Genomic DNA, 16,237 nt, shown 5'->3' on the forward strand with positions numbered 1-16,237 from the left:
TGATAAGTGTAGAGACACTCCATAGGGCTTAATAGCTCGAGTTGGAAAGGCTACGAACTTCAACTGGTCATTATTTTCTATCTTTCTCAATTTTTTTTATTTTTTTTTATTTTTTTTTTTATTTTTTTTTTATTTTTTTTTTTTGTAAGAATCATGCCAAAGATATTCATCCATTAGGTTCATCAAATCAGATTAACTAGGCCAAGATCAAGGTCAATCAAGTTGCATGCCTCACTGTTAAGTTTCCAATGTGCATCTGTGCATTGTGAAGCTTATAAAAGTGTAAAGTCCAGTAAGAATCTAATTGAGACATTTATACAGATTAATTTGAATCCACATGATCATTTCAACTCAAATTTTTCTTTATTTTCAAAAATTTCAATTACTTCTATACACAAAGTTTTAAACATATGCTTCATCTCCAACAAGTTCCAAGTTACACTATCATTGCTTTACAAAAATATGATACCAAAACTATGCCAAGAATGCAATAATGCACCCCCAAACTTGAACGACACAGTGTCCTCAATGTGGGACATGGATTAAAGTTAAAGACAAAAATGACAAAGAGTAAAAAGGAACAAAAATACCCAGGGGGAGGAAAAGGCATGGTGAGACAAAACCCCCAAACTTGAAATGGACTGCGCCACCTGGATAGTATGACGAAGTACAAAAAGAAACAACCACAAAAGGCATTAATAGCACAAGCACCTATACAGAAAAATACTGAACAAAAAAATAACAGAAAATAGAGAATTTGCATTCAAAAGGGAGTTTACATGATTACAAAAGAGCTGTACATAGATTATGTCTACTAGAGTAACCTATACATAGCAAATTCTAAAAGTTCAAAAGTAAAACAAAAGATACAAGAGAAATATTTACATATGAACAAAAAGATAAGGTCCAACACTCGCAACAAGCTACGGGCCAGAGGGTAAACGGGCGAGGATGGAATGGATGAGAGATTGAGTCTTACGTCGTTCGGCGGAAGCCAAACGACGTTCCTCAGCTGCGACACGGCGGTCTTCAGCAGCAAGACGACGATCTTCTTCAGCACGGGAAGAAGTTTCACACATAGTCCGAGTGTACGCGGACAAAGATTTCTCAAAACGATCCATCCGCTCATGAATACCGGCAATGCTAGCCCAGATGAAAGCCTGGTCCGGCTGAGAGTCGACCGGAGGCTCTAACCTTGCAGCGGCTGTTGCTATAGAAGCATCCTCAGAAGGAGGAGGAGGTGGAGCTTGGATGAACAGGGGGGCAACAGGCTGAGGGGTACTAGAATGGCTAAGAACATTGATCCACCGGCGCTTGGTAAAATTTTTAATCTTTTCGCCTTTTGGTTCATGGGGAGGAACAATGAAACCCTTGTGCTTTAGGAGCCGAGTGATGAAAAACGGCAAAGGCAATTTCCGATTTTCAACTCGCGGAACCCGTGCATTATGAGCGTAATACCAAAACTTCATAAATGTTGTCCAAATGAGCTCCGGGATGGAGAACCATTGGCCTTGGTCCATAGCATATAAGGCTTGCAAAAGGAGGCCCCTACGCTCGGTGCTATGCACTAAAGGGCAGACATTGTGCTTGAAAATAGTGTCAATGAACCAGAGGCATTCCGGAAGATTAGTTTTGCGGATAAAAGACCGGGGCCTATTAGGATCGTCGACATTGCCAATGGCGGCGACTACCTGCTCGACAGTCATATCATCGACCAGCTCATACAACGTATGGCCAGTAGGGTCCAAAAGGTCATCGGGGCACTCAATGGGGCAACCAGAAACCTGAATGATGTCAGTCATAGTGAAAGCATAGGTGGTGCCATCAATGGATGTAGTGAGAGAAATGGGCGGCTCTTCAGGGCATTGGAGATCTGGTAGAAGAGGCGCACTACACGGGGGTAGGCAATCCTAGCAAGGGGCGCGCAAATGTGCTGCAGACGCCGGTTAGTCAATTCGGCTACAGCCCACGAAGTGGTGGGTAGAATGTCAAAGGCATCCGTGAGCGGAAAAGAAAGCTCGTAGTTGAGTTGTTTGCGATCCCAAGGATCACGTGGTCGCTCACGATTGACAGCACGGGCACCCGCAGAGGGTCTAGGAGGGTGAGAAGGACTTGCACGAGACATTTAGAGAGGTGGACTTGGTTGAGGAATTTCAGCGAACACCTGGCGTGCACCACAAAAAGGAGAAGGTGAAAATGAGTGGGGTGGATGATGAAACCCAAAAATTTTTGGCCTTGCAATTGCAATAACTACTCCCAAACAATCACAAATCTCCATTACATGCAAGCCCATCCTCCATTTATACCAAAAATGTGAAAGAGAAAGAGAAGGAAGAAACTTACCCAACAATGGAGAACCAAGGGCCCTTGGTGCGTGGGATAAGTGGTGGTGATAGGTAGAAGGTGGGTGTTGGTGAGGATGGCCGAGAGGGTGAAGGTGAGGTCTTGATGCAGGTCATGGAATGTTGCATGCTGGTGGTTTAGAATTTGGTTGTGAGTGGGAGAGAGAGAAAAATTGGTGTGGTGTGTGAGAAGTTCGAGCAGGAGGGTGGTGAAGTTAGAGAAAGAGGTGAAGAGTGGTTGAGAGAGAGAGGTGAGGTGGTTGGCAATGTGGGTTGAGTTGATAGTGGAGGAGAGGGAGTTAAGGTGGGTAGTGTTGCAGCCGAGAAGGGGTGATGAGAGTGAGGTGTTGGTGTGGCTTCGAGGTTTAAAAGAGAGAGAGTGAGAGCTTGGTTCGAGCACTCGAAGTCCCACTTCAAGTGCTCGAAATGTTGGCAGAGAGTTGGGGGCCGAGGGTGAGAGGGGCTTGAGCACTCGGTGGTGAGTGAGAGAGCTTGAATGATGGGCTAGGGTGTGGTGAAATGGTTGATGCTGCAAGGGAGGGGTTTGGTGTTGAGCATGCTCGAGCAGAGAGTGAGGGATGAGTTTGGTTTTTCGAGCACTCGAAATTTGGCTTCGAGTGCTTCAAAAACAAGCAGAGCCTCGGAATTATTTTTTGTAGAAGTTTCGAGCACTCTGGATTGGCCTCCAAGTGCTCGAATGTGAGACAGTGTGCTTGGGATGTTTGGGATGGAGGTTCGAGCACTCGAAATTGGAATTCAAGTGCTCGAAATGGAGACAGTAGCTGCACATAAAGGGCTGAATTTTTGGAGCAATCCAAATGGAATTTAGAGTGCTCTAAATGAAGGCAGTGAGCTTGGGATTGATGGTTCACATTTAGAGCACTCTCGGAATGATGGTGGAGAAGTTTAGAGCAATCCAAATGGAAGCAAGAGCGCTCCAAACTTGGGCAGTGAGCATGCAAAATTGGTGTGGTAATTTGGAGCAATCCAAATGGAAGCTAGAGTGCTCCAAAAATGGGCAGTAGCTCATGGAATTTTGGTTAGATCATTCGAGCACTAGAATCTTGGCCCAGTGAGCATTTTGAATGGATGCAATTGCTGAAACAAATGTGTCAAACTTTGCAACATCTTGCTAATGCATGAATCAAATTGGAGAAATTTTCAAAATGCAACACATTTCCAATGCATGGATGAATGTAGGAAAATTTTTAAACCTTTGCAACATCACACAATGCATGAATTAAATTTCAGAAAAAATTTTAAACCTTGGAACATCTCTTCAATGCATGGATGGGATTTGGTCTCTTCAAATGCATGGATGAATGTAGGAAATTTTTTTTTAAACCTTGCACTTCATCTCCAATGTATGGAAAATTTTGGGGAACCATGATCCAACAATGCATTGAAACTGAGAGGTTGTGCACATGAGTTGCATGCTAAAGATCCTATGAAATTGCTAGAAAGCGATGGAAATTTCCAGGAATGAAAATTAGAGCTGAGAAGGTCTAAGAGGCCGGTCTAAAATTGCGGAATACAACTGAAGACCATTTCAGAAAAATCAAATTTTTGGCTTTTCTAAACCATTTCCTAGAAAATTTCAAGGCACGAGCAATTTGAGAAGGTAGGGAAGCTTGGAACATCGAAAGAATTTCTTCCCTTGCTTTGCTAAATTTAATGTCGATAGCTAGACGAACCAGGATCGGGATCCAATAGAGAGATGGATCCTTAACGCTCCGTACGCAACTTGCCTCCTTCATATGGTCTCAAACTTGGATCAATGAATGGTGAGGTATATTGATCCTTCCGAAGAGAAACAAGTCTGGCCTTAGAGGATTTGAGCATCGCTTTTAATCTCACTTTTTTTATTTTCAGATTTAAGCAAAGGTGTTGCTTATTCGAGGTTATGGAGGCTCGTTGAATGTCATTGTCTTGACTAACAATGGGAGGATCATGACCTTTCATATTTGCAATCTCCAAGTCATATACCTCATTGTACTCAAATAATTTGTTCACAGGTTGAGTATCATGGACAATGATTCTAGATTGGGCCGGAATGATTGGAAGAATTTCCAGCAACTTGTCAACATTCTCCTTACCTTTGTCCGGTGGTTCACCCTCAAAATGTTGAGGTAACTCCGGTGAAGAAATGGAAGGAGTTGGACATTCCCAAGATAGAGATGGGTTTAGTGCTACCCATAAAGGAGAGGAAAATGGTGATGGAATATCAAGTAAGGAGTTGACTTTCCGAATGGATTTTTCCTCATCAAAATCCTCAAAATCAGAGTGGACCAAGCAAGCTTGTAGGGGATCCTCCATTGAAGGAGGTGGAATTGGATTTTCAATGAGTTCATCAGCAATAGTGATTGCAAAACACTCACTCTCATCCAGAGAAAGAGGAACAGCATTGAAAATATTGAGCTTAACATTCATATTCCCAAAAGAGATATCCATCAATCCGGTTCTACAGTTAATAGAAGCATTAGCTGTAGCTAGAAAAGGACGTCCGAGAATTATGGGAATGTGTTTTCTTGGATCGTGGACTGGTTCCGTATCAAGAACCACGAAGTCTACCGGGAAGTAGAACCTATCCACCTTTATGATAACATCTTCAATGATTCCCCGTGGTTGCTTAATAGATCTATCAGCAAGTTGCAATACTACCGGAGTTGGTTTAAGATCTCCCAAACCAAGTTGTAGGTAAACCGAATATGGAATCAAATTCACACTAGCTCCTAAGTTAAGGAGGGCCCTCTCGATTTTGTTGTCACCAATGACACAAGAGATTGTGAGGGCACCCGGATCCTTATACTTCGGAGGAGTGCTGTGCTAAATGATCGCACTAACATTTTCGGTTAACCTCACTTTCTTTGGTAAATGACTTCTGGAAGTGCGCTTTTGAGTGCACAAATCCTTAAGGAATTTTGCATAGGGAGGAATTTGTTTGATAGCATCCAAGAGAGGAAGATTGATCTTTACTTGCCTAAAGACCTCCCACATGTCTTGAATTTTGCAATTCTTATTCCCAAAATGTGTCAACTCTTGAAGACGTTGAGGGAACGGAGCTTTTGGCTCATAAGTAGTTTCCACATTTGGGGTGACATGCGTGGTATTTCCGTGAATGGTATTTGGACAAGAAGAACTTGGATTTGGATTGGAAGAGCTTGAATTTGGATTTTTCAAAGGAGGATTTTGTTCACTTTTGTCTCCATCGACCTTGTTGTCAACCACTTTACCACTCCGAAGGGTGGTGATAGCTTGAACATGCTCAAGACTCGGCCCACTCGGAAGAGGGGTTTCATCAATTGCATGTATCCCTCTAGGATTTTCAAATGGTTGAGCAGGAAGCTTACCCTTGTCTTTTTGAAGAAGTTGGTTCACTTGGTTAGCTATTTGGCCCATTTGATTTTTGAGCCTAGCTATGGATTGAGTATAGGAGTGAACCATTTGGAGAGTAGGTTGCAAGGATGTCAAGAGATGCTTGTTGGAATCCATGATTTGCTTGTTTAATGATTCCATCATTTGCACATTTAATGATTCCATCATTTGCTTGTTTGCAGCCACTATCTCATCAATTGGATTCACAGGAGGTTGAGTGGAGACATTTGGATTGTATGGAGGTTGGTAGCTTGAAGAGGCTTGGAAAAGCCTACCTTGATATTGAGGAGAGGGCTGATTTTGAGGCCCTTGATTTTAAAGTTGGGAATTTTGTGGGGCTTGTTGCCTCCACGAAAAATTCGGATGGTCCCTCCAACCTGGATTATATGTATTGGAATACGGGTTATGCCCGGGCCTTGAGAACATGGCATTAGCTTGCTCTTGGTTGGGATTGGGAAATTGCTCCGGTGTGGGGCAATCTTCCGAGAGATGGAATGGATTAGTACATGAAGCACAAACCGAACTTGCCGAATTTTGAGACAATGAAGGGGGAAGATGTGGTGCCATCAATTGGTAGAATTTATGAGCAATGGCATCCACTTGAGATGATTCCTCCCTTATTGATTTTTGTTGACAAGGATTGGTGTTCTTTGGAGTGGTTGAGGTCGGAGCCCTATGAGAATTATGTTGAAGTGAATTTTCACTCAAATTCTCAAGTAAGGTCCAAGCCTCATCCGCATTCTTGGACATGAACATCCCACCACAAGAAGAGTCAACCATGAATCTATGGGTGTCGGTCAAGCCGGCATAGAAAGCTTGCATTAATTGCCATTTTGGGATCAAATGATGAGGACACTTCCGAAAAAGATCTTGTAACCTTTCCCAAGTCTCGTGGAGTTGTTCTCCATCAACTTGAGAAAAGCTTAGAATGGAACGCCTCATTTGGTTGGTTTTACTCACCGGATAATACTTCTTAAAAAATTCTTGTTGCAATTGAGCCCAAGAAGTAATAGAGTTGGGAGCGAGGGAGTTCAACCAATATTTTGCCCTATCCTTTAGGGAGAATGGGAAAAGATGTAAGTGGAGTGCATTTTCAGGAAATCCTCTCAACCGGATGGTCAAACAGATTTCAAGGAACTCATCGAGATGCTTATATGGATCTTCATTATCAAAACCATGAAAAGATGGAAGCATTTGGATGGTACTAGATTTGATCTCATATTGAGCTGCATCGATGTTTGGCATCACTATGCAAGATGGAGAAGCATAGGTGGTAGGGATGAAATGATCTCTAAGAGTCATTGGCTCGATATTAGGAATTTCAGCCCTTTCATTCCCCGGATTTCCTATATTATCCCCCATTGTATTAAATTCAGTTTCAAGATCCCGTGTAAGAGTAGGTTCCCTAGGGTTCCGTCTAAGAGTTCTTTCAAGAGAGTTAATATCAATGGGAGAATCGATTGTGGGTAAGGAAAGTGACCTACGACCGAACATCAACAAAAAAGCATATACTCAACAAAGCAATTCATCAACCACAACTCCACATACGATGTTCCCTTTCTCCTCAATTATCAAGACAGAAAATAAATGGCCACGACAAGGACCGATGCTTGAACAAGAAATTAAAACAATAATATAGCCTCAACAAGGGCTAGCAAATAAATTAACTACTTCTAAGCTTAACACATGCACAAAATATAACAATGTGAAACTAAAAGGTCAAGAAGATTACCTAGGGTCCTCTAGACTTACACTTTGCTAGCGTTCCCACGGCGAGAGTCGAGTCCCTAGAATCTTACAACATAAAAATGGTTAAACCACACGAGAAATGTGCACAAAACACAATATTAACAATCACACTAAGTTTAACCCTAAAACTTTGGTTACTAAACCGTATGCAAGTCCCCGGCAACGGCGCCAAAAATTGATCGGTTGAGTCGATTACAATTAACCTTCGCAATAGCACGAATCATTGTAAAATAGGGCTATTGGTCGGGTAAGTCGAACCACTGGGACTGCGCTAGTCTAATATAACCTAAATGTCTAGAATCATTCTAGAATGATGAGGGAAGTTTATAAAAGGTTTATGTGTTTGTCACTAAACTAAGAAATTGAAATGCATAAAACAATAAATTGCAATTAAATTAAAGGAAGTGAGATACAAGTAGAAAATACTAGGAAGATGAATCCACACTACACCCTAAGTACATGCTAGACTAAGGCTAAATTGGGGAGGTACAATGTATAAAATGGTCATGGAATATATAGCAACACTATGTTACCATACACTCTTAGAAAAGTTCATTGAATCATTAAACAAGAATAATCCCTCAAAAATTCATACATTTAAGCTACCTAAACTAAAGTGTAGCCCTCAACATATTCACTCAAGCAAGAACTATCAAGTTTATAACCAAATGATAAAGCACATGAGGTAGGAAACTAGCATAACCCATTAAAGGAAATTCCTAAGCAATGGATTATCCATTTTTCTAACAACATGCCTTGAAAACAAATCATAGTTTGATTCCCATTGTCACTATGAGAATGCAAGCAATAAGGTTAATACAAAGATCATTAAGACAAGCAAAAGAAACTCACATTAATCATTTAAAAGTGTTAGAGTTCATTATATGAGATGCTATGCTCTAACTATGAAAATGCCAAAAGTATACATCATAATCCCCAACATAGCCTAATCTAAAACATGAACAACAAGGGGAGGCTTCATCACCTCCCTAGGTGTGGTTTAGTTACCCATGACTACAAGGAATGAAGAAGAAGAAGAAGCCTCCATCTCCATTTTCGAGCTCCTACTGTAGCACTCAAGAACACCACACTCTTTGCTCTCTTCTCTCTCCTCTAATCTTGTAAAAAAATTATGTTTTTATAGATATGTGTGGCCTTTGGTTGCCTTATCTCCTCCAACAAAGCCCTCTCTCTCCTCCAAAAAAACATTCCCAACCACTTCATAAAAGAGGGAGATTCAAATTGAGGAAACCAATGAAGCAAGTGGCTGGAAATGAGGAGTCCCGAGCTTCATTCTGGTCAATTTTCAAGCACTCGAAGGGTGGCCTTGAGCACTCGAAATTAGTGTAATGTGCAACATGCTCTTCTTGCTCAGCACTGACCCACTGTGGAAGAATGACCATAACTTTGCGTTCCGAACTCCGAATTCCAAACCGTCTAAATATTTGGAAAGCTGATTCAGAGCTTTAGAAACTTCATGTTTTGGTGGAGATCCAATTCTCAATTCTACTTGGTCGAAAATGGGGAGAAAGGCTGTATTTCAATGCTGCCAGGCAGTTCTGCGCACCTCTGGTAACTAGGCCATATCTCTCTGCTCCAAGCTCCGAATGATGAACTGTTTGAAGATTTGGAAAGATGATTCAGGGCTTTACAAACTTCATGTTTTGATGGGAGTCCAGTTCTCGAGTTTCCTAGGTCAAAAATGGCAAGGAAATCCAGGTTCTACTGCTACCAAGCTTCAGCCTTGAGCACTTTGCATTCAAAATTTCAACAAAACATCATTCTTGCTTCTTTTAAGCCAATGAACCTGAAAATAAACAAAAATGCACAAATGAAGATAATCTACATAATAAAATCAAATAATGGACTTAACTAATGCAATTTAGGGCGCTTGAATATGCAATATTCGGCGCTTATCAACCACCGATAATTGATTTGATACTGCATCCATTTTTTGATTCATCCCATCCATGCGAGCATTAACTTTTTGACTCATCCCATCAATACGAGCTCCCAAATGGGCTTCCTGGTTTTCCATTCCCTGCCTAATGGATTCAAGTATTTGCATAAATGGAGCATTCGATGGGAAAGAAGCTCCTGCTGTATGAGATTCGGCTTGACCAGTTGGCTGGACTTCCTCGTCTTCTTTATCATTTGAATTCGTATTCTTTGTGTTCCTCTTGGGAGGCATCGTTGTTGTAAATAAATTAATCATCTAGTGGGTCCCACCGGGCGTGCCAAAAATGTTGACGCTAAAATCGACTCCTAAGATCTGATCTTAAATTGAGATGGAGCGGGCGTGCCAGAACCACTTGTGTGATTCAAGTATGAATTGTCAACTTTAGTCCCTTTGAGCAAGTTGACTTTCAGACGATTGCGAGGAAAAAAGGAACAGAAAAATTCCTCTTTGGGTTCAAAATTGGCTTAGTTAAAAGGACTTTTCCAGTGAACAATTTATAATAACGTATCAAGAGAATAGAAAGGGGAAGAAATAGATATAGAAAGTGATAGGGAGAAGAGATAGGGAGAAAGAGATATGGGGAGAGAAATAGAACGAGACTGAAATAGAGATATAGATAAAGATAGCAAGGATGCTATTTGAGGAAAGTGCTTGAGAAAGCAAACAAAATAATAAATTGATTCTGAGGGTACTGGACCTCTTTCACAGCAGGCCTTTTTCTTATTTATAGAAAAACATAAATTATCTTCCTAAATACAAGCATTCAAAATACATCAAACTCTATCACATAATTAACTACTAAATCCAAATCAAATTCATCGATAACCTAATTATTAAACAAAAACCAACTAAGTTACTGATAAACTACACTTAGCTAACCTTAACCAAAAGATAAAAACTACAAATTGCAATCCTTATCCATTTTAAAACTCAACCCAATCCTTGCACGCTAGTTATGCTCCATATGAACCTACATAACCGTTTCCTTTACAAACCCATTTTACAGTTGGCGCATTCACCAAACCAATTCCATATCATGCAATCAACAGCAATTTCGGTCTCAACCTAACTTCATTGTTTAGCCCAACAACGCATGCCTCCAGCCCAATATCTTTTACGGCCCAAATACCTTTATGGCCTAAATACCAAAATGGGTGTCAACAACATTACCACTTCTCCATTTTAGCGCGCTCTCTCTCTCTCTGTCTCTCTCTTTCTTATGTGCAGTGTGCACATGCTGAAATCATAAGTTCTTCCCCTAATTTTAATATAGCGAATATGATAACTCTGTGTGATGTAGTTACAATGAAGTTGTTCAATTCCCTTAACATTTTATTGATTCACACTGCAGTTCATGGAAGACTGCTACAGACCAGTGATGACTTTGTCTGGCCTGTTGATTCCACTTTTCTTGGTCGCTTCATCATTGACGTTGAGTTTCTGGATTTGAAGATCTACCACTGAATGTGAGCTACTTTAAATATTGTTAGGTGTTTTAAGATTTAGGATGCAAGATTATAAATTATTTTTGCATCTACACGAAATAAGATATGAAATGTTGGTTGGTATTTACCGAGAAAAAAAAAATTTGTTGGTTGGTGTTTCATTTTTTTAAAGCACATTATTCTTCAATGCACTAGAAACACATGATCAACTTGGGAAAAAAAATAAAAAACAATAATAATAAATAAAAGATAAAGTACAATCACACTCCTTGAGGTTTGGCAAAAGGACACTTACATGAAATTTACCTATTTTTTTTGGACAAAGACACCCCCTGAAGATTCAAAAATGGACAAAGACACTTATCTACATGAGAAATTGACCAAATTACCCTTTAACCGTTTAGGAGACTTTTTTAACTTTACAATTTAATAAATTGGACCAATTTACCCTCATGAACAATTTATGCATAAAAAAAAAAAAAAAAAAACTTTATATTGTTCACTTTTTTATTTTATTTTTTTGTTATTTACTTTATAAATGTCCCAACTTCCTAAAAATGTAAACATCTAAAATGATTTTTTGATCCAATACATAAATTTCAAATAAATTATATTTTGTTATTACTTTTTTTCTTTTTCTTTTTTATTTTTAAATTAAGATACTTAATTCTTTCATCTAAAAAAATTAAACCAATCTCTTTTCCTTAAAAATAAAAAATATGGTATTAGTATAACCTTATGCATCTTAAATTATATATCAAATATTATGCATTTCCCAACATAAAAAGGAAAAAATAATAATAAAACAAAGGGAAAAAAAATAATAAAGGCATGCATAAAGTTAAGATGCATAAAGTTATACTAGTACCTATTTTCTTTTATATTGGGAAATGCATAATATTAGATATATAATTGGTTAATTTCACTAACATCCCTTGAAATTTGGCCAAACATCAGTCTAAAACATCTTTCGAAAATAACTATCAATTAGGTCGAATTTCGTTTTTTAGTTACTCTCTCCGTTAAAAACGTGAGAAAAGACATGTTTGCCCTAAATTTTTAATCACATTTAATACAAAATACACAAGCACACTATTTTTCTCTCCTTTATTTCTATCTATGTCGGACGTTCTCTCTCCTCAAGGACGCTTCTGTCTATCTCTCTCTCTTTTGTCTTCTTCCATCAATTCTTAAAACCGGCTTTGGCTCATCATTCGCCAGATTCAGTCCATTTACATCAAGAAGGCATGAATTTTCTGGTGATGAGATGGGTAAAAGTTATTGAACTTTGTAGTGTTATGTATTGAACGCCTTCTCTGACCATGTTCGGACCTCCATTTCCAACCCTTATTGAAATATCTATCGTGGTTTTATACATTTTGAAAACTGTGTCTCGCCGGCATATGTAATACAGCTTGGCCTACCATGTATTCCTAGTTGCAGGACTAGCAAAACTATTTAGAGCCATCATTATTGTTGTCATTATCTGCTAATGTCTAATGTTGGTGAACTTTTTAGCTCCCACATAATACATATAGCACGTGTGCAAAATCTACACTATAAAAGCTCAGAACTGATTCTCCATCGTTGGGTGTCAATTGCTAGTTCATATGAATGGATGCACATCAATTGATTGGAAACAATTCAACTGAGAAACCATTTGTTGCCCTTTTTTGGGGTTTGCAGATCTCTGGTTCATAGGCGACTAGTCTGCGAGCGATTGGCGACTTGTAATTAGGGCTTTAACCACCATCCTCCCTGGTAATCCACCACCACCATCAACCACCATCCTCTCCGGCGATCCACCAAAGGTTTAGCTCAGAAAATTTTGATTGCTGGAATCGAAATCTAAATGTTTTTTTATTCAAACCCTCCATACATCTATCCAAATCAAGAGCAAGATGATGAGAATCTGAGGCTACCGACACTAGAGAGCACCATAGCAACACATCATACAAATCCAACAAAAACCCATTCGAAACCTCTATTATTTTCGGCTAACAACATATAACTACATCACCAACAGTTTCGGCATTACAAAACAAACCCACATCATTTTAGCAAGCTATATGACATTGAAAACAAGTCGTAAACAGGACAGTGTCTCGCCAGCATCGTGCAATTTTCTGGCAGTTATTCTCGTCGGATTTTCGCTGCCACGTCGTCGTCGTCAGAAGCGGAAACCCCACACCATCCTCAGATTTTCGTCGGCAAAGCCCCGTGCCTTCATCGTCGCCGGAATCTTCATCAATCTTCATCGTCGCCGAAATCTTCATCAGTCGTAGTCGTCATCGTTAACTCTGGCTGCCGATCATCGTCGTTCTCTCTAGTCGTCGTTGGAGTTCTGGCCTTCCCTGGGTGGGACGTGTCACTGTTTGGCCCCAAATAATAAGGTGAAATAAAAATAAAAAAAAAAAATTAAGGTCAGCAACCAATAGGATGTAGACACGTGGGTGAATTGAAATAATATGTGACGGTATAAATGGGTAAATATGTCATTTGAATCATTAAAGAAATAATTAAATGAGTCAAACAAAAATCAAAGGGTAAGAATGTCTTTTTACATATAAAAAGTGGTCTGACACACCTGTCAACTAACTTTTGCGTGTGAGTGAAAAACGGAGTAAACGTTTGTAATGTGACTGATAGTAATTTTTTAAAAATATTTTAGACTGATATTTGATCAAACTTCAGGGGGTGTCGATGAAATTATCCCATATATAATTTAAAATGCATAAAATTATACTAGTACCATATTTTTTATTTTTAAAGAAAAGAGATTGGTTTAATTTTTTTAGATGAAAGAATTATTTAAAAATAAAAAAGAAAAAGAAAAGAAGTAATAACAAAATATAATTTATTTGAAATATATGTATTAAATCAAAAAATCATTTTAGACGTCTACATTTTTAAGAAGTTTGGATATTTAAACAAAAAAAAAAAAATGAACAATATAAAGTTTTTTTTTTACGTTTTTTTTATGCATAAATTATTCATAAGGGTAGATTGGTCCAATTTATTAAATTGTAAAGTTAAAAAGTCTCCTAATCTTTCAAAGGGTAATTTGGTCAATTTTTCATGTAAAGGGGTGTCTTTGTCCAAAAAATGGGTAAATTTCCTCTGAATGTCCATTTGCCAAACCTCAAGGGGTATGGCTGTACTTTATCCTAAAAAAAAAACACATGACCGAGAAAACCCTCATCATTGACAAATATCTTTCTTTTGTTTTATTTTTTCTTCAGCCAAATATCATCTAGCAATGAAATAGGATTTAGATTAGCACAATGAAAACACCACATTTTTTTTCTTTTTTGGTTAAATTGCAGATAGTAGCTAAAAAACTCAGTTATGATTCACAGGGTGGGGAAGCCAATTCTATATGGCCCACTGATGGTACAATGCAATCTCCAGCAGCTCAAAGCGTTCTCCGATGCCTCGAGGAGAAGCAGCCAATTCTATATGTATCCATGCTGATGTCACCATTAAAAGATCACAAGATGATTCTTTTCGCAAGTTCCCCCATGTTCCAGGGCATGTTCCTTCGCAACCTCAAGGAGAAGGAGTCCTTTACAATCAACATAGAAGACATGTCAATGAAATCTTGCATGGTCCATCTAAGTTACTTGTATGGAACCATAAAACAAGATGATTTCTGGAAGCATAGGTTGTCTTTGCTGGGGGCGGCAAACAAGTACGACATTGCTGACCTGAAGGATTCTTGCGAGGAAAGCCTCTTGGAGGACATCAACTCGGGTAATGTCCTCGAGAGGCTGCAGGAGGCCTGGCGTTACCAACTGAGCAGGTTGAAGAAAGGATGCTTGATGTTTGATTTCGGCAAGATCTATGATGTCAGAGATGAAATTAGTAACTTTTTCAGGCAAGCAGATAGGGAACTGATGCTGGATATGTTTCAGGAGGTGCTAGTAGTGTAGAAACCAGCATAATTCAATTTTCTCCATCAATACTATCAAATGATGGATATATGGTGTGATGACCATGTGGGCGGGTGCAACAGACACTTACAGGCTACCACACATACGGAGAAGGAAATCTGAAGTGCTTATATGTAAGTGTGCCAGCCAATTGGTATGAGGCCTTTTGGGGTAAAACCCCAAGAGCAAAACCGTGCGGGCTTAGGCCCAAAGCGGACAATATCATACCATGTGGTGGAGTGGGTCACTACAAATGGTATTAGAGCCTGACCCAGCCAAAAGTGTGCCGACGGGGACGTCGGGCCTCCAAGGGGGGTGGATTGTGATGACCATGTGGGCGGGTGTGTGATAAACGCCGAATACTGTATATTCAAGCGCCCTAAATTATATTAACAAAGTCCATTAATTGATTATTTTATGTAGATTATCTCCATTTGTATGTTTTCGTACATTTTCAGGTTAAATTGCAAAAAGGAAGCAAAAATGATGCCTTGTGGAATTTTGAACAAAAAGGGTGCCAATTCTGAAATTCTGGCAGCAGTAGAACCTGACTTTTGTCACCATTTTCGACCTAGTAAACTCAAGAACTGGACTTCCATCATCACACTAAAGATTTAGATCTCTGAATCATCTTTCCAAATCTTCAAGCGGTTCATCATTCGGAGTTTGGAGCAGAGAGTTATGATCTTCTTACCAGAGGTGCGCAGAACTGCCTGGCAGCACTGAAGTGCTGCCTTTCTCCCCATTTTCGACCAACCAGACTTGAGAATTGGGTCTTAATCAAAACATGAAGTATTTAGATCTCTGAATCAGCTCTCTAAATCTTCAAACAGATCATCATTTGGAGTTTAGAACGCAAAGTTATGGTCATTCTTCCACAGTGGGTCAGAGATGGGCAAGAATTGCATGTTGCTCATTACACTAATTTCGAGTGCTCGGGACCACCCTTCGAGTGCTCAAAATTCTGGCAGATTGCACTCAGAAATGGCTCAATTTCAGCCACTTGCACATTGGTTTCCTCAATGCCATCTTCCTTCTTTATGAAGTGGTTGGAGGTGTTCCTTGGAGGAGAGAGAGCCTTGACTTGAGCTTGATAAGAGAGAGGGAGGACCACACATATCATTATCATTCATTCTTACAAGATTAGAGGGGAGAGAAGAGAGCAAGGAAGAGAGTGTTCTTGAGTGCTACAATAGAGCTCGAGAATGAAGTTGTATTCTTCTTCTTCTTCTTCCATTTTTGTATCAATGGAGAGCTAAACCTCCATCTAGGGAGGTGATGAAGCCTCCTCTTTTGATCATGTTCTAGATTAGGCTATACTTTTGGGGACTATAATGTATAATGTATGGTAGTTTCATAGTCTAAGAGCATTTTCCTTCTTGTAATGAATTTTAATGTGTAAATGGTTGATGTAAGTTCATTGTCATATCTTTG

The 16,237-nt window shown here is 39.4% G+C and overlaps 1 pseudogene; it reads left to right on the forward strand.

The window, feature by feature from the left end:
• The first annotated feature begins 10,704 nt into the window (after positions 1-10,704).
• LOC132272520 (BTB/POZ domain-containing protein At1g21780-like) lies at positions 10,705-14,815 on the forward strand (annotated as a pseudogene).
• Positions 14,816-16,237: the final 1,422 nt, after the last annotated feature.

Source organism: Cornus florida, unplaced genomic scaffold, assembly GCF_030987335.1.
Source record: "Cornus florida cultivar Cherokee Brave unplaced genomic scaffold, ASM3098733v1 CherokeeBrave_3.0.0_Hap2_Chr09, whole genome shotgun sequence".
In the NCBI taxonomy this organism is placed as follows: domain Eukaryota; kingdom Viridiplantae; phylum Streptophyta; class Magnoliopsida; order Cornales; family Cornaceae; genus Cornus; species Cornus florida.